Raw genomic sequence first — 26,632 nt, 5'->3', positions numbered from 1 at the left:
AGAAATACAATAAGGTGCATGAGACACGGTACCTATCTACCATGAGATCAACCAGCAAAGAGAGAAGGAGGACTTGTGGCACCTTAGAGACTAACAAATTTATTTGAGCATAAGCTTTTGTGAGCTACAGCTCACTTCAACAGACTAATACGGCTGCTACTCTGAAACCTAGCAAAGAGAGGTCATCAGTAGAGCTGGCTGGGAAACAAGATTTCATTTCCATGAAAAGTTTAGAATTTTTATCAGTAACTTTAGTAGCTTGAATTGGGATAAAAACCAAAACCTTTCTATTTTTATCCCACAAAATTTTTCTTGGAACTGAAATTCCATAATTTTATTTTGGAAACATCAAAACATTCTCACAGCAGAAATAGGTTGGTATTTCCAAAAAATATACTGGCTGGGAGCCTTAGCTCTGTACCAAGGAGCAGGGGCTGGGCAGAAAGGGGTGTTTCAAGTTGTTGAGAGCCAAGTAATTTTATTTAAAAAATTACTAAAAATTACACTAGAGAAACAAAGGGTGGACCAAATGTTAATAACTCTCTCTCCATGCCATTTCAGGGATATGGTTCCCACTATTTTAGTCACAAGTGGTTCTTTGCTTGCCTTAGGGAATGCTATGATTTACAAACAAGGAAAATAATTAGTTACAGTTAGTATGATTAAATTTTTTTTTTCCTTTAACACAAACAATGGTTACTTCAGTTACAGCCTCTTCTGTATACATCTCTGTAGGAAGCGTTCAACAGAGATTGAATATTTTTCTAAAATATATGTAATAAATTGCTATGATGGAGAATCCACCACCACACTTTGGTAAAATATTCCAAGGGTTAATTACCCTCACTTAAAAATTTACATCTTATTCCATTCTGAATTTTTCTAGCTTTCACTTCCTGCTGTTGGATCATGTTATATCTTTCTTTGCTAGATTGAAGAGAGGGTCTATCAAGATAACCAAAGTACCTTATTCCCAAACTCAGAGAGTCTTGTTTTAGTGTATCATATCACCATTTAGGATTGGTGAATCTTGTTTGGTAAATCATGGATAACCTAGACAGTTTACAAATGGGCAAAGTAATCTTAACTAAATTTTATGAAACAGAAGAGGGTTTTTTTTTTTTTTTTTTAAATCAGCTATTTAAAAGAAGTTATTGAAGGAGTGGTAGTGAAACAAGCAATTAATGACTATTGGGAATCCTAAATCCCAGTTAAACTGAGAAACAGTGGATTTATCAAGGCTAGCTGATGGTTCGTCTTCAGGAATACACGGTCTAATCACTTTAATGTTCAACAGTTCTTCTTCGAGAGATGTCCCTGTGGGTGCTCCACTTCAGGTCACGGTGCGTCCCATCGCCTTTGATCGGAGATTTCTACAGCAGTACCCCTACAGGCCGCGCAAGCGCTCTGCCTGCATTGCAAGCTGTCAGTGTTTGAATAAAGAAAAGGAGTACTTGTGGCACCTTCGAGACTAACCAATTTATTTGAGCATTAAATAAATTGGTTAGTCTCTAAGGTGCCACAAGTACTCCTTTTCTTTTTGCGAATACAGACTAACACGGCTGTTACTCTGAAACCAGTGTTTGAATAGTGCGTGCACGGCCCGGACTCCTCAGTTCCTTCTCTACCGTTCCCAGCTAGAGATGGAGTTCAGCAGTCCTCTCAGATTTACTCATAGATAGTTCTGTTTCTCAGTTTAAGTTAGATAGTTTAGTCTTAGAGTTACTATTTAAGAAAAATAGTTTAGTTTTTAGAGTTGTTTATTTAAAAAACAAAACAAAAACCTCGGCTACAGACATGCCTGGCTCCCCTGGCTTCAAGAGATGTGCCTCCTGCAACGAGGCCATCCCTATCTCAGATGGTCATTCACAGTGTGTACGCTGTTTGGAGGAGTATCATGTACCCCAAAACTGCATCCACTATAATAAGCTTAAAGTGCGAACCCGCAAGAACAGGGAGCTCAGACTGAAACTGCTCCTCTTAGAAAAGTCCCTCAGACCCTCGTCTGACCCTGGCCAGCAAAGCTCTTTAAAACCCTCAAGGGAGAAAGGTAAAACAAAGAAACAGCCAGCTTCCTCCCCTGCTCAGGGGCTGCTCCTCAGCAAAAAAAAAGTCTCAAATGACTTCCACCTCACCAGTGCTCGCAGCTCCATGGCTCAGCACTTTTAACTCTGCAGGCACCTCAGGCACCGACTGTCAGTTGGCTGCTCAGCTTCCTGGTGCCGAGGCTCAGGGCTTTCAGTTGCCCGCCTCCTACAGCTCTCCCTCAGCAATCTTTGACAGCACGGGGCCGAGCACTGTCACGGTGCAGAGAGCACAAGCAGAGATCACGGCACCACTGTTTGATCTTGTGGAGCTGCTTTCTCACCCACCGCAGCCGATGCTCCTGGCCCCGAGCCACCTCATGTCGCCTGCCTGCCCGACAGTGCCCATGTCTGGGGCACCTACTCCTGTGGCACAGTATGCACCCCCAATGCAACCTTCAGTCCAGCAGCTGCCTCCGCAGATTCTGCCTGCACCAAAAGCAGCTGCACCAGCTCCACTTCAGTTAACCCTTACTCCTCTCCTGCCTTATTATTTGGCACCTGGAGTCACTGCACCGCCTCAGTTTTTACATCCAGGGGATTTAAGAGTGTCACATACCCCTCAATCTCCACTACTTGGCACCGATTTATCACCAGGACCTTCAGCACCCTATCTGCAGAACTCCCCTACCGCTCCAAGCCTCTCAAGTGGAGAAGAGGAGGAAGGGGACAATGACTATGTTTTCCTTACAGTATTCCTCCTAGGTTTGCTTACCTACAAGTGGGAGACGCACTATACCACACTCGTCCTATCCTAGTGGCTACCCACACTGGTATGGCAACCCCTGGATGGGACCATCTACCCCCTTTTCTGGGCAGTGGCCACACTGGGGTCCATGGAACTACATCACAGCACAATCGAGTGTTCACTCTGCCACCCGTAGAAAAGCTGTCAGGCGCTCCCCTATGCTTTCTCACATGGATAGGCAGATAAGACCTGAAGTAGCCGCTCCGCCTGCACAGGACATCGCTCCCCATCCTACAGCAACAGCACCACAGGAGGCCACGGTGCCCCCACTATTGATGAGCTCATTCGCTTTCAGGAATTATTTAATAGGGTAACTGATGAACTCAAGATTACCCTGGAGGACGTACCAGAAACCCACCACAAACTCATTGACATATTACAAGCTACTACCTCATCCAAAATAGCCCTACCAATTAATGGGGCCATCAAGCTAAAATTATCTGGCAGACCCCGGCCACAATAACCCCCACTAGCAAGAGACTGGACCACCAATATTTTGTCCCGTTGAAGGGTTTGGAGTTTCTATTTACTCATCCATCACCCAATTCGCTAGTGGTCGAGGTGGCCAACCAGAAAAATAAGCACCAGCCTTTCCGATTTACCCCATCTGACAAGGAGAACAAGAGATTGGACTCCTTTGGGCGCAAAGTGTATTCATCTTCCACTTTTCAGAGTAGCAGCCGTGTTATTCTGTATACGCAAAAAGAAAAGGAGTACTTGTGGCACCTTAGAGACTAACAAATTTATTTGAGCATAAGCTTTCGTGAGCTACAGCTCACTTCATTGGATGCATGCAGTGGTTGGCACTACATTGATGACATCTTCATCATCTGGACCCATGGAAAAGAAGCCCTTGAGGAATTCCACATGATTTCAACAATTTCCATCCCACCATCAACCTCAGCCTGGACCAGTCCACACAAGAGATCCACTTCCTGGACACTACAGTGCTAATAAGTTGTGGTCACATAAACACCACCCTATACCGGAAACCTACTGACCGCTATGCTTACCTACATGCCTCCAGCTTTCATCCAAACCACACCACATGATCTATTGTCTACAGCCAAGCTCTATGATACAACCTCATTTGCTCCAACCCCTCAGACAGAGACAAACACCTACAAGATCTCTAACAAGTGTTCTTACAACTACAATACCCACCTGCTGAAGTGAAGAAACAGATTGACAGAGCCAGACGAGTACCCAGAAGTTACCTACTACAGGACAGGCCCAACAAAGGAAATAACAGAACGCCACTAGACATCACCTTCAGCCCCCAACTAAAACCTCTCCAGCGCATCATCAAGGATGTACAACCTATCCTGAAGGACAACTCATCACTCTCACAGATCTTGGGAGACAGGCCAGTCCTTGCTTACAGACAGCCCCCCAACCTGAAGCAAATACTCACCAGCAACCACACAACAGAACCACTAACTCAGGAACCTATCCTTGCAACAAAGCCTGTTGCTAACTGTCTCCACATATCTATTCAGGGGACACCATCATAGTGTGGCTGATGTGATTAGGTCCTATCAGAGGCTCGTTCACCTGCACATCTACCAATGTGATATATGCCATCATGTGCCAGCAGTGCCACTCTGCCATGTACATTGGCCAAACTGGACAGTCTCTACGTAAAAGAATAAATGGATACAAATCAGACGTCTAGAATTATAACATTCAAAAACCAGTCAGAGAACACTTCAGTCTCTTTGGTCACTCGATTGCAGACCTAAAAGTGGCAATTTTTCAACAAAAAAACTTCAGAAACAGACTCCAACGAGAGACTGCTGAATTGGAATTAATTTGCAAACTGGACACCATGAACTTAGGCTTGAATAAAGACTGGGAGTGGATGTGTCATTACACAAAGTAAAACTATTTTCCCATGTTTATTTTTCCCCCCTACTGTTCCTCACACATTCTTGTCAACTGCTGGAAATGGCCCACATTGATTATCACTACAAAAGGGTTTTTTTTCTCTCCTGCAGGTAATAGCTCACCTTACCTGATCACTCTCGTTACAGTGTGTATGGTAACACCCATTGTTTCATGTTCTCTATGTATATAAATCTCCCCACTGTATTTTCCATTGCATGCATCCGATGAAGTGAGCTGTAGCTCACAAAAGCTTGTGCTCAGACAAATTTGTTAGCCTCTAAGGTGCCACAAGTACTCCTTATCTTCCACTTTGCAATTTTGAGTAGTGAATTACTCTTAGCAAAATATGACCACAAAAATTATGCTAAAGTAATGCAATTTATTGATTAATGTGTTGGAAGACAAACGACAACCATTCAAAGCGGTCGTGTCCTAGGGCCAGTTGATCTCCCGCACAGCTCTTCAGGCCGCGCTCAATGCTGCGAATGCAGCTACCAGATCCACGGCTACAGCCATCGTCATGCGGCGTGCCTCGTGGTTTACTTCTTCCTCCTTTCCCAAGGAGATAAAGAGCACTGTCGAGGATCTTCCCTTCGCTGGAGACAAGGTCTTCACCTCTACAACCAAAGAGGTCCTCCATTCCATGAAAGAATCACATGCCACACTCAGATCTTTAGGTATCCAGCCACCTGCCACAAAAAAAGAGGCAGTACAGATATCAGCCATACCAACGGCCACGCTACCATACTTTTGTGCAAAATCAACATTTCAGACAATATGATACGCAGGAACAACAATGCCACAGACCCAGAACCCAATGATGTCGCCCTCCACAAACAACCGCGACTCACCCTCCTGCCTCAAACAAACAAATTTGAAGCCTTGGTCGAGGGTATAGAAAACCTCCCACCCTCTTCAGTGTCAATTTCAACCATCCATTTCTTTGGACACCGTCTGCGCCCGTTCCTTGCCAGTTGGGAAGCTATCACTATGGACAGATGGGTCCTGGAAATTATCAGATCAGGTTATCCCATCCCCTTCCTCTCCGTACCCCCGACCGACTCTCCCACCCTGTCCCTCTTCAGGGACCTCTCTGACAAACAGTTGCTCTGTCAAGAGGTACAACAGCTCATACAACTAGGAGTGATAAAGCAGGTACCAGCTCAACACAGAGGGAAAGGGTTTTACTCCCACTACTTCTTGACAGAAAAGAAAAACGGCGGATGGCGCCCTATCCTCGTCCTTAACATCTGAACAAGTTCTTCAAGAAACAGAAATTCCGGATGGTTACTCTACCAATGATAATTCCGATGCTGGAGCAGGGAGACTGGTTTTCAACCCTTGACCTCCAAGATGCATATTTCCATGTCACTGTCCACCCTGCCCATCGACGTTTTTTCAGATTTGCCGTGGGAATGGAACACTACCAATACAGGCTCCTGCCATTTGGCCTTTCCACTGCCCCACGTGTCTTCTCCAAAGTGCTAGCTGTAGTAATAGCATATCTCAGAAAGAAAGGGGTCCTCCATTTTTCTTTACCTGGACGATTGTCTCCTCAAGTCCCCCGCTCATTTGGAGGTGATCAGAGTGACTTCTGCAACTGTGCACTGCTTCCACACCCTGGGTCTGCAAATAAACAGAAACAAATCTACCACACGACCTACCCAACAAATAAACTTCATTGGGGCACACCTCAACTCCACCACATGTCTTACCTCTCTTCCCCAGGACAGATTCCACACAATGGGTACCCTAATTACCCAGATACGTGCCAGCCTACAGGTTACAGTCCGAGATTCCCTGCAGCTGTTAGGGCACATGGCCGCTTCCACATTCGTGGTCCCAGCTGCCCACCTGTATATGCAATGCCTTCAGGGGTGGCTAGCCATGGGATACAAACCAAATATCCACAGATTAAACGAATTTCTAACTATGCCTCTGAAAGTCAAGGACTCACTCCTCTGGTGGATCTCTCCTATCAACATCTGTGCAGTGATTCCCTTCTGACAAGAAACCCCTTCACTGACCATCACTACAGATGTATCCCTCACAGGATGGGGAGCTCTCATGGGTCACCTCACCACTCAGGGCCTCTGGTTCTCTATGAAAACCAAGCTTCATATAAATCTACTAGAGCTCCGAGCCGTACACGTCTGCCTCCATTTCCTTCCCATTATCAAAAACTGCAGAATTCGGATCATGACAGACAACATCATATGCATGTTCTATGTGAACAGACGGGGGGAGCCCGATCCCACTCCCTCTGCACAGAGGGCGGTAAAACTATGGAATTGGTGCCTCCAACACAATATTCATATCTCCGCCTCATACCTGCCCGGTTCTCAGAACACCACCACGGACAAGTTCAGTCGATCCTTCCCCATACAGCACAAGTGGGAACTCAACGACGCCATCCTAGCCACCATTTTCCAGACCTAGGGTTATCCCCAACTAGATCTATTTGCCACAGCAATAAACAAAAAATGCCAGACATTCTGCTCCAGAGCCGGCCTGGGGAAACACTCTCGAGGAGACGCCTTCATGCTCCCATGGACCGATACTCTCATGTATGCGTTTCCACCAATACCCCTGAACAGATTAATACAGAAGATAAGAACAGACAGATCCAACATCATTCTAATAGCTCCATCATGGCCCAGACAACCATGGTATATCTTCCTCATGTGGAAGTCAGTCAAGCCACTGATTTTCCCCCCCCCCACCCAGCAACCTCCTATCACAATTCAGGGACCAGCTATTTCACCCTGATGTACAGAGACTCCACCTGAGGGCCTAGCTAATCAGTGCTCCTCTAATGAGGAGTTAGCATGTTCTGAACAAGTGTGGACAGTCCTACTACACAGCAGGGGACACACCACGCGCATAATTACATAAATGGAAGAGGTTCACATCTTGGTGTGTGGCCAAACAGACCTCCCCAGTTTCCACCCCACTCCCACTGATACTGGATTACCTGCTAGCCCTTAAAACATCAGGTCTCTCTGCAAGTTCCCTCAAAGTCCACCACATTTCACCATAAGATTGACAACACTATGGTCTTTGCCCATCCAATAACCAAAAGGTTCCTGAAGGGCATCCAAACATTATATCAAGACGTAAAACCACTGCTGCACACTGGGACCCCCACCTAGTCCTCAAAGCCCTGATGGATAAACCCTTTGAGCCAATGGCTACCTGCTCCCTTCTCCACCTATCCATGAAGACCATCTTCCTGATAGCAATCACGTCTGCCAGACCAGTAGGAGAAATGGGAGCACTCATGGCGGAACCTCCGTATACCACATTCTTCCGTGATAAGGTCACACTCCGCACACACCCGAAGTTCCTGCCTAAGATGCACTCTTCCTTTCACCTCAATGAGCCAATACACCTACCAACATTTCCCCCAAAACCCCACGCTAATGTTTTTGAAATAGCAATGCACACTCTTGATGTGCACAGAGCACTATTCTTTTACCTGGATAGAACAAAACCATTCAGGAAAAACCCCAATCTTTTCATCTCTACCACTCAGCGATCACAGGGAAAAGCTATCTCTACCCAGAGACTCTCCAAATGGATTGCAGACTGCATACGTCTCTGCTACCAACTGAAGCACATACAACCCCGACATCAATTAGGACACACTCCTTGGTAGTGCTTTGGCGAACTTCAGCATCATGGTTGAGATGAAGAAACAGTGCTGAGCTGGAAGGTTGCTGCTTCTTGATACCGTTCTTTGCCTCTTTTTGTTCTGTTTGATGACTGCCATTAGTTGCTTGCTTGCTGTGATGAACAGGGCAAGCAGTGATGAGTGCTATAAAGTTGAGGGGTGGAAGCAATATGTGCTGCATGCTCAATTCAGAGAGATTTTTACAGCCAGGTCTTTCCATAACTTCACTGAAGAAGGAAGGCTTACCTCTTTCAGGGGTTTGGGTAGATTCAAAATGAACTGCTGTCATCTTTTCATTGGCATAGCTTCTTTGTGGTATTGTCTTGTTAGCAGTTTCCACTCATGAATAGGCCATCTGCTACTACATGTACGGTAGGGTTGTAATTTTTCCTGAACTTTATGGCCATACTGTCTTTGTGGCAGGAAATTCTCATAACATATTTACAGTTAGAGTTCTGTCTGTCTTTTATGTGCCCTTGTCACCAAAAGAAAATGATGCATTTTAAAAATGTGCAGTCCTTTGATCTATACATGTTAAATTTAAAATAAACAAGAACATAAATATCCTGATCTTGTTATATTTCAATCATAGATAACACTAGGGACAGAAAAGACTTCTTGGAGCATCCAAATGCGGACCAATCTTAGGCCTGGTCCATCTAAAAATTAGATGGACCTAGCTATGTTGCTCAGCGCTGTGAAAAAATGTGTTCCCTGAGAACCATAGTTAGGTAAACCTAATCCCTGGTGTAGACACAACTAGGTTGACAGAAGAATTCTTCCATGAACCTAGCTACTGCCTCTGAGAGGAGGATTCACTGCATTGATACACAATCTCCTTCTGTGGAATGGGAAGCTTCTACCCTACGGCGCTAAGTGGCATAGCTGCAGCACCGTAGCTGTGCTGCTGTAGCAAAGTTGGGCCTTCGCCATTGTGTGTTTGCAGATTAGTGTATAACTCCAGAACAATACCGTATTTACATTGAAATATATCAAATAAAAAGTATGTAAATTGTATTGCAAGTCATTGTTTAAAAGTAGTAAGGATGTTCATGTTGTTTCAACACTTAAGAATGGTTTTAATAGTTTAAAAGTGTGGGTGAATTTACTGTCAGTCTGGCCTTCCAGCTTTGTGAGATGCCGAAAAGGTATTTCTGAGGCTCTTGTTTGATTTATTATGCACTGCAGTTTTGTGGAGGAGTTATTTTATATTCCATTAAAGTTATTGCCTCCATGAATTGCTTATTGGCTGTATGGCTGCTTTAGTCAAGCAGAAAGGTCACATCAAAATGGAATAATTGAAATAGAATAAATAAATATACATTTTATTAAAACGTCAAATTACTCAAACCACTCAAATTAATGCCTACCAGACTTGGAAAAAAGAAAAGGCTGGCTAACTTTGAGTGCTGTTAAAAAGGGAGATAAATGTGTGGTGGCTATGGAAGCTGGCATTGTGATGTTTAGGTATCAATCACATTGTGGGAAGGGTTTTGGCAAGTAGCCATGCTTGAGACTCCTCACGCATCTCCACCTGTTACTTGGCCTTCTCACTTTCCTCCTTTACCCTACCCCGCTGACCTAAAATCCTGGAAATACAGGAAGGGACCTCAGTAGGTCATCTAGTCCAGTTCCCTCCATTGAGTCAAGATTAAGTATCATTTAGACCGTCCCTGACAGGTGTTTGTCTCTGCACCTTAAATTGAAGTGTGAATGGTATGGTGAAAGGACAGCTAGCTAATTCATATCAAATCAGGTACAAAACCTAACTTTAGAATGATCCATCTTAGATATCAGGGTTTTTCTGCAAACTAGGACATCTGATCACTCTGTATAATTTTCTTCAATATGTGGCTGTTGATTTTTTTTCTTCTTCTCGATTAGGGTGATTGGGGAGGGGAGGATTAATTTTTTTCCCCCTTCAAGCCTTCTCCCACTGATGTATGCTGGCCATCATCTTTCTATCTTGTGAAACTTGAAATGACTCTCTTCAGAATCCATTATTATTGCTATTCAAGAGAGTCATGGTTGAGATGCATGGGTCATTAAGGACTTAAATATAGTTAGGCGCCTATCTCCTGTCCTGGAAAACTGGATTCTTTCCCTTCCTCTGTCTCAGAGTTCCTGTGTAATGCTAGTCAAGTCACTAAATCCAGTCTTTTCACAGGTGGTCACTAAATTTGTATTCCTAACTTTCTGGGTGCCCAACTAGAGATACCTGGGTTCTGATTTTCAGTAGCAGCTGTCAGTACTCAGTATTTCTGAAGTCAACTGGAGCTGGGCTTTGCATTTTTACAACACGTTACACAGCCAAAGTATTCTAACAAATTGAGTACCAAAAGTAGTGGACAGTTTTGGCAATTTGGCCTTAATCTCTCTGCTTTAGCTCCCCATCCATAAAATGGGGATAATGATGCCTTGCTATATCAGAGATTTATTGTGAAAATTAAATCTGACATGTGGCCAGAAAGGGTTAATCATCCTGCAGGATAAATGACCGAAATTCAATCTTTAGGGACATATTGGTAGATAATGTTTGTGTTTTTGTGTGTTTTTATATATATTAGAGGTTAACAATGTAACTAAATGGTTCCATCTACCCTGTATTCTGCTAATTCAGAGATCAAAAGGAGATCTTAACATTTAAATGAACTTTAAGTATAGTGATATCACTGTATTGATCTCTCATTGAAATATATAGCAAATCTCCTGTGAAAACAGGCAATTGCCTTATATTGATCCATGTAGCTAATTACTGGTGATACTTAGGAAATAGGTCTACTTCAAATCTTGATGATTGCCTATAGTTTGCCTAAGGACGCTGCCGTCAAGAGAAGGCCTGGAACTGTATAAAAGTCTCTTGGGTCCTGATCTGCTTGATGCTTTATGCAGGGGAAGCTTAAGCTGTAAGACTGAGATCTCCAGTCTCATCTAGATCACCCTCAATATGAACATTGGACTGAATCTATGGACTAATTCTAAGAACTCGTTGCAACTCCAAAGCTCACCATCTCTACTATGAAACTGATCCCAGAACTGTATTCATGTCTGTATGTATACTGATCTTTTAACCAATACTCTTTTTATTTTTTTTAATAAATTTTAATTTAGTTAATAAGAATTGGATTTAAGCTTGTATTTGGGTAAGATCTGGAAGCCCAAGGCTGGGTTGCTATAAGGGAACTGCATTTTGGCTTCCATGCAACTAGTAAGGTATTCAGAGTAGCAGCCCTGTTAGTCTGTATGCGCCAAAAGAAAAGGAGTACTTGTGGCACCTTAGAGACTGACATAAGCTTTTGTTTGAGCATAAGCTTTTGTGAGCTACAGCTCATTTCATTGGATGCATGCAGTGGAAAATACAGTGGGGAGATTTTATATACACAGAGAACATGAAACAATGGGTGGCCCACCTTGATTATCACTACAAAACGTCCCCCCACCCGCCGCTCTCCTGCTGGTAATAGCTCTCCTTACCTGATAACTCTCGTTACAGTGTGTATGGTAACACCCATTGTTTCAAGGGTGTATATAAAATCTCTGTTTATATAAAATCTCCCCACTGTATTTTCCACTGCATGCATCCAATGAAGTGAGCTGTAGCTCAGGAAAGCTTCTGCTCAAACAAATTTGTTAGTCTCTAAGGTGCCACAAGTACTCCTTTTCTTTTTCTTTTTTTTTTTTTTTTTTTTAGTAAGGTATTGTAGAAGCTGTTTTGTGATGGCTTGGTAAATCTAAGTATTGGAATATCCACCAGCTTTGGGGATTGTCTGCTCCATTCTTTTCAGTATCTCCCCCTTCTCCCCCCACTCCCCTCCCCGATCGCGGTCACAAAATCAATCAATATTTGTGAAGAACTTGGCTATTATGATGATAGGTGCCCTGACAAAGCCTATTAGGAGATTAATAATTCTATATTCAGCACAAGATTTGGATGTTTAGTAAAACAGATTTGGGTCCACATTGAATGATGGGAATAAATAGGGATAGTGAATAACTACACATTCATAAGGAATTTTTCATGAATGGGTAAAGTAAGACAACTGTGCAATTAAAAACTAAGACTAATCCTGCGAACATTTTTACATGTTATTGAAGTCAATGGGACTGTTCATGTGAGCAAAGCTACTTCTCTACATTAGTGTTTGCAGTGTATAAATACGGGTTTTAAGTTAGCATAACTTGTAATTGGAAACATTATACTGTAAGGAGGAGCAAATGCAATGTAGATAAATTGCGTTTATATTATTACAGACTGAGTTTTTGGTCCAGTAAATACTTACATATATCATTACCTTAATGCACCTGAATAGTCCCAGTTGGATTACTTGTGTGGATAAAGGTAAGCATGCATGTGTTTGCAGGACTGGGACCTGAAAAAGTTTAGAATACTTGTTCAATATTCTATTTTATTTAAAAAAAAAAAAAACCTCACATTTTCAAAAATTAATGTCAAGAATGTGATTTATTTCAAATTACTGATTCAAATATGGAGTTCTCTGAGTGCTAGTCTATATGCACATTCCACAGCTGGTGAGTGCACATCCAGTGCACCTATGTCTGAGAACTTTCTCGTCTGCATGCATCCATCAGGGCAGCTCAAGAACCCTTCCTGTTCTTGTGCATTCTGCTGAGGGTCTACAGCGCAGCACTGTCCTACTGCACCCCGGTTCCTTCTCTACCACCTGTGACACATCTTGGAACAACTGTCATTGGATTAACGTCCACGTCAGCATTTTATAGCTAGTTAACAGTGGCAGTTAGTCAGGGCAGCTTAGGAGACACCACAGGGAAAAGGGCTCCTCTTCCCCTGATCACCAGGATACCAGTTGCCATGGTTGAGTATTGCAAGTCCCTGGGCTTCAGGAACTACCCATCCTGCAAGGCGGTTATGCCTTTTTAACAATGGAAACACAAGGTGTTTGTTCTGCCTCGGTGACGGGCATGCCCTGGAGAGCTGTGAAATCTTCTGGTCCTACTCTCTCAAAGTGCTTGAGAGAAGCATGCCTGAGGATTGTTTCAGAGAAGGTAATGTGGCCACGCTCCAACCCTGGGTTTCAGGTGTCTAAGCCTTTGGAGGGATGGAGGTTGTTAAAATCTGCCCCGGCCTTGACTCTGTAACTGGCTGGAAGGTCACTCAGGCCTATGACTGCCTCATCTGGGAAGCACAGAGACAAATTTGATTTGGAGCCCAAGTCTTCAAAGGAGAAGAGGTGGATATCGCCTTCCCCGATCTAACTTTGAGGGTGCATAAGACCACGAGGCTGTCAGACATTAAGAATGTCTCAAAATGCAGGAAAAGTTCCCTGAGCATTGACGCCAGCAACCAGCTGAATGGATATGGCAGAGATAGAGGGCATCATGTCAGTACTGGTGTCCTTGGTACCGAGGCAGTTGGAACTAGCATCAGCTTATGCAGTACCTGGTGGAAGTCTGACTTTGGTACCGGCCATCCTGTTGCCTTTGGCACTGGTAACCTGAATGGTTGCTCCTGCACTGACTGGTAGGGACTCTCAGACTCTGGGCTGCTTCACCAAGACTGGGGCCTTCACAGCTATTGGAGCTGCATTGGCCTCCTGATGCCTTCCAGATTCCTGGATCTGGCAGTGTCGATGTTTCTAGCACCCAGTCAGAATCTTCCTAGCCCTATGAGTTGAGCATCCCTGCTCCTGGAGCACTGTGCTCTCTGATCCGCTGATGCTCAGGAGAACCAGCAACTGTCCCCAGTCAGGTCCTAAGGTGGTGGTATAATTCCATATCAATGAGGACGTGCACCCACCTACTTTCTTCACAAAGCCTCATGCTGGGAGAGCATAGCAGAAGTTGCATACACTGGATGTATGCAGAGCCATGTTGTTCTACCTTGATATGACACAATCCTTTGGGAAGTCTCCTAGGCTGTTTCTGGCTTACATGGAGAGAATCAAGGGGCAGACCATGTCTACACAGGATATCAAATTGGATCGCTCAAAAAATCAAGACTTGTTACCAACTAGTGGCCAAACAGGCGCCTGGCAGTATATTGTCCCACTCCACCAGGGTACAGTCTACCTCTGCAGCCTTGCTAGCCAACCTGACAATGCAGAACATTTACAACGTCTTCTTCTAGTAATGGCATCTTCCCAGGACTAACCTATCATTTGGGGAGATACAAAGGAAGCAAGCAGGAAGAAAGAAGTAAAACAAACAAAACACTCAAACATGCTACTCAGTAAGGAGAGAACACTGTTATAGGGTGTGTAGACATCACAGCAATAGGTGTCTTTGGAAAAACGCAAGGTAGGCTATGTTACCAGGTTACCAAAACAAAATATTCATCCAAATAGTAGGATTCAGTACTTCAGTAATGACCAAAGTGTGTGTTTTTTACATGTTGACAGCAGAATGATTAGTGTCTCTTCTCATTGCTGTCCCATGAGCTAGTCCTCTCTTATGCTGAGACATTGTGCTGCCTCAAGCCAGTGATCCTTTATCTGCCAGTTACAGGTCTTCCATCATTTTCTACATTCCCCTAAAGGATAAAAAAAATGTTAATTCCCTTCATTTGTTCCAAATCCCATCTTCTGCCCTTACTGTATATTCTGTGGAAACAACAGTAGCACACAGAAAAGACGTGTCTGTTTGCTTGACTGCTATGTTCTGGTAAAAGTGCTTTTCAGGATGCCATGCATATACAATGAGTGTTACTGTGGTATAGAGCTTGGATATTCCTTCTATACAATATAATCCCATTTCTTTTACTTCATCAAAAAGGTCAAAAGTCTTACTGACTTCGGCTTTGTTCTTGCCAAAAGTCTGCGTTAGAGAAGGTACTCCTAGCTAAATTATGAGTACTTTTTTTGCACATCGGTCCCTCAGTGTCATTCCACTGAGCCAGACTGCCCTATCAGGGGCAGACTCAATCCCAGATTGTAACCCTGGGAAAATAGCCTTAAGCAGGTGTGGAGGGTAAAACTGGCATTTATACAGATGCTTCTGAAAAGGAAGTACACATCTGCATAAGGTTTAGCTACTTCATCTGTGTAACTTTAAGGATCATCTGCAATATAACAGTCACAGAGGCAAATATGAGTTGTATAGAGCCATAAGTAAAGAAAAGGGAGACATTGGTTGCATACACCAAAGTGGATATGACATAACTCTTTACAAAAAACAAATCAGATTTAAATGTAGTTTTAGTTAATTGAGTTTTCTTTTGTTAATCAGAGTTTGGTGATGGAAATTAATTTTTTAATCAAGTGTATGACTTATCCATGGATTTCCTCAAAATGTGCTATATACAAATTCACTTCTACCCAGGTGTGTCAGTGTTTCCCTTTGGAGCTTAGTGGGCTGCCTCCTCACCTCCTTCAGGAGCTAAGCGAGGTGCTTCCTCTTTTGCCCTTGTCCTGACAGCTCTGAGAATGTCACTGGAAGTGAATACATTTCCTACATTGCAGTGTCCCATGAGGCCAGTATTTCTGCCAGAGTACTTCAGACACTTCTGTTTTACATGGTGCTCATCACTGTAGCATCTGAGCACCTCACAATCATAAATACATTTTATCCTGTCAACGCTCTTGTGGGGTGGGAAGTGTTATGCTCATTTTACTGATGGGAACTGAGTCACAGGGTATATTAAGTGACTAATTCAAGGTCACAAAGGATGTCTTTGACTGAGCTAGTAAATGAAAACTCAAGTCTTCTGAATCCAAGTTCAGTGCCCTACCACACTTAGACCACGCTTCCTCCCTACGGGCAACTGATGGGGAAACCTTTTGGATTTGAATTAGATTAGTCTAAGAATTCAGTTTGGATTTGCAGTAAATTACCCATGTTCACATTAACCAGGTGCATTTTTTGTGTGCATGTCTTGTACTACACTATTCAAAGCAAGCTTTATCACAGGAAAATTAATTTGACACTAATGAATCATGCCAGGTGGTACATTCATACAAGAAGTCATTGGCTTTACCAAAGCTTTTAGTCAGCACTGATGAATGAAATGAGTCTAGCAGGATAAAGGGTTTCTCTTTTTAAAAAAAATAATTTATTATGTAGAACAATTAATGTTTTCATTTGGTGAACTAGAATTTATTGATGCTTTCTAGCAGATTTGATGTGGAATAGGGATCTGCAGATATTGAATAAATTTGCACAAATACATCAGAAAGGAAAGCTGTGAAAATTAGCAGCCTTCCCTAAGGTTAGTAAATGAAGTTACGATGACTAGCTGTTAATTGCCTCTTTACTGACTATTTTCAGAAAATGGATCTTACTTGGAAATTCATTTTTCTATGCACTGAAATATGCAAGGTCTAGGGGTAGTGGGAAGTAGGTGGTGTGAGTGAGAATGGGGTAGGGAAGAGTGGGGCAGCCTGGAGATGGAAAGATGCCGATTTATATCTGAAAGGGAAAGAGTCAAATGGGAGACACAGCTTGGATGCTGTCGGGAAAGTAAGATGGAAGTAAGTGTGTTTTTGTGTTTCTAGGGGACTGGTTGGATGAATATGGGTTGAGGCAGGATAGAAAAGGGAACTCAGGAAGCCTTGGTAATGATCTTAGGGTTCATTAAATAACAAACCAGTGAATTAGAAAGGAATAAAACAAACGGGAGAGTATACCTACTGAACTGCGGCACACAGCCATGTGGTGTTCCCAACCTCCACCTCCAGAGCACATCTCCAAATTCCCACACTCACAACACAGTCCCTTATGTGGGAGCGCCTCCAAATCACAATCTCTTTAGGCTGCCTCCGAGATCAGGCAGTTAGGGTTGAGGAGCTAAGATGTGGCGGTAGGAGACCGAGTCTCCTGAACGCCAGGAGTGACAGCAATAAAAGGGTTGCATCACGGATGGGGTACTATATCCCTTTGATTTGAGACCTTGATTGGTGCCACTCTGACTAATAGTTTATGTAATGAAAAATGCAGTTTTGGCTGACCCAAAACTATTCGTGAATTTGATATGAATAATTTCAGTTATTCACAAAATAGCCAGATGAGGAGGAAGAAGTAGGTGCTGGTGATGCTGTTGCCCCTTCTCTACCCTTTCCCCTTTGCAACTTTTAGCCCAGCGGTTAGGGATGTGGGAGAACTAGGTTCAAATCTCTACTCTGGAACAGACTCAAAATGGACTTTTTCAATTTCAGTGAAAATTCCAAAAAATTTCACATTTGGTTCGACCCAAACAAAAAAAAATGTTTTTAAACTGCCACTGAACCAAAAAATCAGTTATTATCCAGCTCTGGTTGGGTGCCCTTTGAGTAGTCCTTTTGCCTTGAGTAGTCCTTGCTTCTGAATTGAAATTAAAAGATTAATGGTCTCTTTGTGACTATTGTAGCTGTTACAAGAGTCGGTTAATAAGGTTTTCTAGGATCTTTAGATAGCAGTTTTAATTCTGCTGACTCTTTTCCCTTCTGCAGGAAGCTTTAGTTTAAATTTCAGTTGGGAAGCGAATTCAGAATTCTTCATCCGCATAATGTTTAATTTCAAATGTGTGGGGTTTTTTTTCATATGTTACATTAGGTAGAAGGAAGAGTGAAATATATATCTGTCACTGTCACCAGTATGATATGCAAATATTGCCACTTTTGATTCATACTAGTAAAGTGGCGATTAGAAGAATGTCTGGCCTGGGAAAAGAATAGTGCTTCCCCATAAGATGTTATTTTATTTATTTTCAGAATACCGAAGGTCCTCCTCTTTTATGTCATTTTATGGTTGCTTTGCCTATATGGTGGTGTTTTATGTTGATAACTTTGCCCGGTCCAGAATATTGTACATACCTGCTTTCTGTTTTCTTCCTGAGAGGTGGATTCTTGTTGATAAATGTGTGGGTATAGAACTAGTGATACACCACTTATTTACATTGTTTGTCATACAGATACAAGGAAATCAGAGTCATGTGAAACTCAGCTGTTTTACTTCACTGAGGTTTGCCAACCTTTTTTTTTAATGTTTAGATTCACACAAGTACTCACATCCCAACTTTTACACTGATATTGGAATTTGATGGTTCCCAATCTCAAAGCAAAAGTCAGTCAGAATTGCTGAATCTGTCTTGAAATAATGTAAATCCACTAATTTCACTAGATTTTTTTTTTTTTATGAAAACCATAAATCAGTATGGAGACATTCAAGAGGACCACTTCCTGAAGCATCTAGGTTAACACTGGAATTTTTCCATCGAATTACTGACCAGGTAAAAAATCTGAAAACTATCAAACCTTTTGGCTGCATATTGCAGGCCAAATCCTGTCCTTGATTATACACAGGAAGCTCCATTGACTTGAGAAGGATTCAGTGAGGATAAGGGGCAGCAGAATTCGGTTCCAAGGTGTTTAGTGTAGCGAGTGGTATTATAAATCCATAATGTTGCAATTTGAAGCCCAAAATAGTAGAGGAATTTGTTTTCATTTAGATAAAGCTACCATTATCATTATAACAATATTTGAGTTTAATGATGTACTTGATCCTTTGATGTGCTGAATACCCTTAGCTCACATAAATGGGGGTTGAGGGCACTCAGTACCGTCCAGAATCAGGCCCTTTAAAGTCTGTTCCCACGCCCGCTGAAGTCAGTGGTAAAATTTCAGGATCAGGTCCTTTTATTTCTGGTATTAGCCGTGTATCTGTAGCATACACCTGGATTCTGTAATTCTTCCCAAACACAAATTGCCTTTCTACTTACTAATACCACCATTTTGATCTATCTTTCCTATAGTGAAAAGCTGTTTTGCTGGTAGAGATGTCTTTGAGAAAGTGAGAACAGGGAATAAATTCAAAATCTTGCAGAAGACAAAGACCATGATTTTTGAAGGTATTTAGGTGTTGCTGTGCTCTGTGTTGCAATGCCTAACTGATTTAGGAGCCTACATATCATTTTCAAAAAGGGAGTTCAGTGCTTAGGGGGCTTAATCCTATTTACTGTCAATGGGGTTTTGGCTCCTAAGTGCCTAAATGTTTGAAAATGAGATTTAGGCTTGTAAATCAGTTAGGCGTTGCAATACTGAGCACAGCAATACCTTAACACCATTTGAAATCTGGCCCGTACCACAATTATGAATTTTTGTAAAATTTAAAAACAAACATTGGGGAAAAAAAGTGGTAAGCAAACATCTTGAGTATACTTGACAACATAAAAAATCAGTGGCCCAAATTTTAATGACTATTTCATATTTTGCAGCAAGGCAATGGATAAGAAATTGATAATTTTGCGCATCTTTATTTCAAATCACTTGGTCTGTTAAAGTTTTGATCTTCACAATCACCGCTTGTCAACAGACTAAACCTATTGTGGTTGACCGGTCTCTTGAAAGGATTCTAACTACCTGGGCTTCTGTGGAGACAGCATTTTCTCTACTTCACCTCATGTGACTTTGAGTAGGAGACTTTGCGTATCTTTGAATGGTGCAACTGAGATAATGGGCACTGATACCAACCAAATATACAGGAAAGAAAAACAGATCAATATCTACAGGAGTTGACATTCACAAATTGGTCTCTATCAAGACCTCAGTATCAAGAAATATAGTCAATGTTCTCATTGCACTTTTGTCTGAAGTGCTGCTAGTGAAAGAACAAGACAAAATAAATTGCAGTAGGTTAAACCGAAATAATTGGTCTCTCTCTAAAGCATTTGGTGACATAGTAGATCCTTTTTCATTCACATAAGTAGCTGGGAAAGACATTGTGGTTTACAATACTTTGTAACTTAAGAAGTAAGTGAGAAATTGTGAACACGCAACCTAAATTAATGGGATAAGCTCTAGAGAGATGCATGGGGTTTTCCTCTTCCTGCAGATTATGGAGCAGTTGTGGAACCACTCAACAGCTACTGCAGCTAAAAGACTTCACCAGGCCCTGTGGTTGCTGTATATTTTACTTTAGAAAAGTAATGAGTCTTGATTGGTAATGCAAGGACCATTGCTATTAGATTTTTAATAAAGTGGGGAGCCACCACTGTTTTTTGTGAATTTTGAAGGGATTAGTAAATTGCTATTGTATTTCATGGGAAGGATGCTATAGAAAAATTAGATGTGTTCTGTCATATTGCACTAGAGTTGCCTACAGGGAGCAAGAGGGGGGGGAAGCATTCAGCTATTCCTGGCAATGAGTAGTGATGCTAGAATATCTTTACTGTATAGGACCAATAAATCTTTAAGACCCAAAGCATACAAATTGCTTCTTTGTACACTCAAAAGTATCCATGGTGGCTGTATTCATTATATTGGTGAATCATGCAAAGAATAGTATCCCCTTTCTAGAATTCTCACAAAGTATCAGTTATGCTACAGACGTGCTCTAAAACCCTCTTAATTAAGCAATGACCACCTCTGCTGCAGCAAGATGTCAGTCAAATTATGATAGCTAGGTTGAGGGGCAGAATGGGCTAGTTGGCACTCATTCTGTTTAACAATAGGGAGAAAGTTGAAAATATATATTTGTATATAAAATAAAAATATTTGATAGTTGTCATCTTCTTCTTAGCCTTCATCTGCCACTTGTCTTTTTATCCCAGTCCTGCAATGAGCAGCATATAGGTGGATCTCCATTAACTTCAGTTAGAATTCCTTCAAGATTCAGGATCTGCCAGTGCAGAGCTCATTGCAGGATTGGGGCCTTAGGATCTGTGGAGGTGTTGATATGTGATCAGAGCCTTATAAGTACTTAGAAGTATACCAAAGTAATTTGCAATGGAGCTGATCCTGACAACCCTTACTCATGTAGGCAATGTGGCAGGTTGGCACTTGGGAGACTTGGATAAATCACTTCCCCTTTATGTACCTCAGTTCCCCCTCTGTAAATTGGACATATTGTCACTGACCTCCTTTGTAAAGTGCTTTGAGACCTATGGATGAAAAGTGCTATATAAGAGCTAGGTGATGTTGGTGTTGTGTGAGTTGTTCTGTTTAAATTAATGGAACTGCATGTATGTATTGTGATAGACCCAGGCCAGTTGGGTACAGCGGCATAGTAGAAGGCAGATATACTGGCCACTGGTTAAGCAGTTTTCTGTTCCCTGACTGACCAGAGCAAGGGGTGCTCCAGGCTAATGAGAACACCTGATTCCAATTAACCTGCAAAGAGTCAGGTGAGGTTGTTAAGCTAATGTGAACACCTGACTCTAATTAAGGCCCCTCTGATACTATAAAACGGCTCACTCCAGTCAGGCTGAGGAGAGCCGGGAGCCAGAGGAGAGGAAGTGCGGCTGATGGGCTGGGTAATGAAAACACCCTCAAGCCACTGGAAAGGGAGCCCTAAGGTAAGGGTGAAGAAGGCGTTGAGAGAGAAGCGGGGGAGCTGTGGGGAAGTGGCCCGGGGAAATGTAGCAACTCTGGCAGTGAAAGGTCGGTTCCCGGAGTAGAGGGTGGGCCTGGGTTCCTCCCAATCCCCCATTACAGAAACACTTCCTGGGAGGGGAAGACAGGCCCCTGTCAGGACAGGAGGCTAAACTGTTCTGGAATAAGCCTGTAGGGACAACGGAGACTGGGGGAGTTCTCTCACCAACCTCTTTGCTGGCTTATGATGAACAGGGCTCAGTAGACTGTACCCTGGCCCTAGAGAGAGAAGGGCTACGTGAAGGGTCGCAGTGAGCTTCTGCGGCTAGCATAAACCTCCTGGAAGCGCGGGATCCCCGGGGACAAGGTTGGAGCTTTGCCACAGTATGTGTGTATGAAAATTACTTGCGAGAATCAGGGTTATAGTTACAGACACACTTTAAATAAATTTCAATAATCAATTCTTTTATAAGCTAAATTATTATAACTGACTGCCTTTCCTTATGCAGTAAGATAAAATGAAGTGCTATTAATGTATTCCTAATACATTTTAAGTGTGCTGCACTCCTTCTGAACTGGTATTTTTGCTCTTTAGTGTTCAACTATTTTATTTGAGATTTGTTGTGTCTTAGTGATACCCATCACTTTTGTCCCAAATTCTGCTTTCAATTTAAACTAGGGTAGGTTGAAGAAGAAGAAGAAAGAAAAGAAGAAAACAAACATTTAACATGAGTTAAAGTTCTGTAGGTATGTATGATGAAAAGTTAATAGAATGAAATTTCATATTGCTCTTAAGTAGACTTCTTAAGTCTTAAGTAGAATTTTTAACAGATTTATAAAAAGTCCATGGTGAGACTCCTCCTTAAGAATTGAGGAGTACTGTACTCCAACTTTGAAAGACACATCTACCAAACACAACCTTTAATCCTTTCCCCTCAAACTCTGTGCAAAGTACATAAGAAATTAGAAAATGAGAGAACAGACTAGAAGCTAAAGGAGCAAAACAACACTGTGATAAGTGTAAAAAAATAAAATTAAAGAAAATTATGTAGACCCTATTGCACATGAAGTTTCCATTAGGAGGTAATTTGCACCTTTGTAACATCAAGCTTATGAAAGAAATGCATTTTAGAGGACAACTGATGAGCAAGTTCGAGCAGCCACTAAAAATGTGTAAGATCAAAGTCATGATCATTAAAGGATTAGCAAAATTATCATTACAACTAGAGATCCCTTTAAACTGACTCTCAAACAAGGAAATCAATTTACACTCTTAGAAGTAGTCCCATTGTTCTGAAACAAGGATGAAACTTGATACAAATGAGATATAGAGTTAGCCTACCCAGGGATGGACCCAGAATTGTAATGCACCAGATTCTAATGTGGCACTCGCTGATAGGCAATTGGGAGTAATACCAAATTCAAGAGTTCAAAAATCAGAAGACCAACCAAAAAAACCTTTTATTTCTAACCACAATGGGACACAAATCAGCCCCATTACATGTCCTGCAGCAAGCAGGAAACTTATTGGAAAATACACTAAAGGCCAGCTTATTTTTGTCCAGTCTGTAGTCTCTACTCATTTTTTATATTGACCTCAGTGAGAGTTCTGCTGGAGCAAGGACTTAAGATTTGGGCTGCCATTTGCAGACTGGTGAGTAATACTTTAGATGTTGCCATGTTATTCCCCTGTTGCTAGTGACTGAACCCTTTTAATGCTGACATCATTCCTGAAATCTGATCCAGGCAGGCCCCAATGCAGGTATGGAGCCCCTTTGAACTCTGTGGGACTCTGAGTGTACAGGGGACTGCCTACATGGATCAAATTTTTCAGGCTTGGAACATTAGTAACTTTAACTTTTGTGGCACATTGTTTTTTTTTAAGTGTTGTTTATAATGTATACTTGTGAAGGTACCAGTAATACAGGAGATTTAACTCATGTGCTCACTGAGTGCTACTACAGTAGAATCTGGTATTTCTGATAATGTTGCCATTGAACAACTTAAATACAACTAGATACTCTTGAAGCTAGCTTTGGTTGTGTAAACTGTACTAGGATATACTGGACTGGATGCATGATATTGGTACAACAGGAGTGTCCTTCTGTTCTGTTGTTTCACTGCCAGTGCTCTTCACAACCTACTTGCATTTCTCTAGCTATGATTCACTTTTTATTTTAGCTTCATCCTGTACTGCTGATCAGAAAGTATAAAAAGTGCCAAATTGTTTTGTCAGTATTATATGTTAATCCCTAGCAAATATAAAACCCTAAATACTGTCTGTACTGGTATGAATTTGTTGGATTAACAGCATAATTTACAAAGTATGTTACTGTGCACGATAAATGAAATGAGGAAAACCTAAGTTTTACTTGCCAATGTGAATTTTTTGTATGACTTCAGTTTATGCTTTTGAGGTTATTAGCGAGCAACATAAGAGATGCTCAGATAGTACTGTAGAAAATAACACATTTGGCTTTTTAAAATTAATAAAATTGACAGTTTATTTTACTGTGTGATAAAATAAGCATTCTTAAGTAGTTAACTGAAATATAACTGAAAAATTAACCAAACCCAGCAAGTATTTAAAAAAAACTCCTCTCATACTTTCAAAGGTCATGCTTATATGTTTTATATGTTTAAATGTTGATTCACTAATTGTTGACTTTAGTCCAAAAGACATGAGCAGTAGGGACCTGTTTCTTGCATTTTTACAGAATTACCCATTTCAATCATCCATCAATACCTCTAATTGAACATCAAGGCTAGTTTTAATTTTTTGAACGTCCTCTATCCAACAACAGAATCACAGGTTTCAGAGTAGCAACCGTGTTAGTCTATATTCGCAAAAAGAAAAGGAGTACTTGTGGCACCTTAGAGACTAACCAATTTATTTGAGCATAAGCTTTCATGAGCTACAGCTCACTTCATCGGGAGCTGTAGCTCACGAAAGCTTATGCTCAAATAAATTGGTTAGTCTCTAAGGTGCCACAAGTACTCCTTTTCTTTTTATAGAATATCAGGGTTGGAAGGGACCTCAGGAGGTCATCTAGTCCAACCCCCTGCTCAAAGCAGGACCAATCCCCAACTAAATCATCCCTGCCAGGGCTTTGTCAAGCCTGACCTTAAAAACTTCTAAGGAAGGAGATTCCACCACCTCCCTAGAAACCCATTCCAGTGTTCCACCACCCTCCCAGTGAAAAAGTTTTTCCTAATATCCAACCTAAACCTCCCCCACTGCAACTTGAGACCATTACTACTCGTTCTGTCATCTGCTACCACTGAGAACAGTGTAGATCCATCCTCTTTGGAACCCCCTTTCAGATAGTTGAAAACAGCTATCAAATCCCCCCTCACTCTTCTCTTCTGCAGACTAAACAATCCCAGTTCCCTCAGCCTCTCCTCATAAGTCATGTGTTCCAGACCCCTAATCATTTTTGTTGCCCTCCACTGGACTCTTTCCAATTTTTCCACATCCTTCTTGTAGTGTGGGGCTCAAAACTGGACACAGTACTCCAGATGAGGCCTCACCAATGCCGAATAGAGGGGAACGATCACGTCCCTCCATCTGCTGGCAATGCCCCTACTTATATATCCCAAAATGCCATTGGCCTTCTTGGCAACAATGGCACACTGTTGACTCATATCCAGCTTCTTGTCCACTGTAACCCCTAGGTCCTTTTCTGCAGAACTGCTGCCGAGCCATTCGGTCCCTAGTCTGTAGCAGTGCATGGGATTCTTCCATCCTAAGTGCAGGACTCTGCACTTGTCCTTGTTGAACCTCATCAGATTTCTTTTGGCCTAATCCTCTAATTTTGTCTTGGTCCCTCTGTATCCTATCCCTACCCTCCATTGTATCTACCTCTCCTCCCAGTTTTGTGTCATCTGCAAACTTCCTGAGGGTGCAATCCACACCATCCTCCAGATCGTTAATGAAGATATTGAACAAACCCGGCCAGAGGACCGACCCTTGGGGGCACTCCACTTGATACCGGCTGCCAATTAGACATGGAGCCATTGATCACTACCCGTTGAGCCCGACAATCTAGCCAGCTTTCTATCCACCTTATCGTCCATTCATCCAGCCCATACTTCTTTAACTTACTGGCAAGAATACTGTGGGAGACCATGTCAAAAGGTTTGCTAAAGTCAAGGAACAACACATCCACTGCTTTCCCCTCATCCACAGAGCCAGTTATCTCGTCATAGAAGACAATTAGATTAGTCAGGCATGACTTGCCCTTGGTGAATCCATGCTGATGGTTCCTGATCACTTTCCTCTCCTCTAAATGCTTCGGAATTGATTCCTTGAGGACCTGCTCCATGATTTTTCCAGGGACTGAGGTGAGGCTGACTGGCCTGTAGTTCCCAGGATCCTCCTTCTTCCCTTTTTTAAAGATGGGCACTACATTAGCCTTTTTCCAGTCGTCCGGGACTTCCCCTGATTGCCATGAGTTTTCAAAGATAATGGCCAATGGCTCTGCAATCACATCCGCCAACTCCTTTAGCACTCTCGGATGCAGCGCATCCGGCCCCATGGGCTTGTGCTCGTCCAGCTTTTCTAAATAGTCCCAAACCACTTCTTTCTTCACAGAGGGCTGGTCACCTCCTCCCCATGCTGTGCTGCCCAGTGGAGCAGTCTGGGAGCTGACCTTGTTCGTGAAGACACAGGCAAAAAAAGCATTGAGTACATTAGCTTTTTCCACGTCCTCTGTCACTAGGTTGCCTCCCTCATTCAGTAAGGGGCCCACACTTTCCTTGACTTTCTTCTGGTTGCTAACATACCTGAAGAAACCCTTCTTGTTACTCTTAACATCTCTTGCTAGCTGCAACTCCAGGTGTGATTTGGCCTTCCTGATTTCACTCCTGTATGCCCGAGCAATATTTTTGTGCTCTTCCCTGGTCATTTGTCCAATCTTCCACTTCTTGTAAGCTGCTTTTTTGTGTTTAAGATCAGCAAGCCAAGCTGGTTGCCTTCCAT

The 26,632-nt window shown here is 42.3% G+C and overlaps 1 protein-coding gene across 4 annotated transcripts in view; it reads left to right on the top strand.

The window, feature by feature from the left end:
* The window catches only part of MCTP1 (multiple C2 and transmembrane domain containing 1), a 449,620-nt gene that overhangs the window by 83,740 nt on the left and 339,248 nt on the right, over nt 1-26,632 (top strand). The gene's annotated exons all lie outside the window — the stretch shown is intronic.

This window comes from Chelonia mydas, chromosome 5 (assembly GCF_015237465.2).
Source record: "Chelonia mydas isolate rCheMyd1 chromosome 5, rCheMyd1.pri.v2, whole genome shotgun sequence".
In the NCBI taxonomy this organism is placed as follows: domain Eukaryota; kingdom Metazoa; phylum Chordata; order Testudines; family Cheloniidae; genus Chelonia; species Chelonia mydas.
The sequence above is the reverse complement of the archived record's forward strand: the minus strand, read 5'-3'. Positions and strand labels throughout refer to the sequence as shown.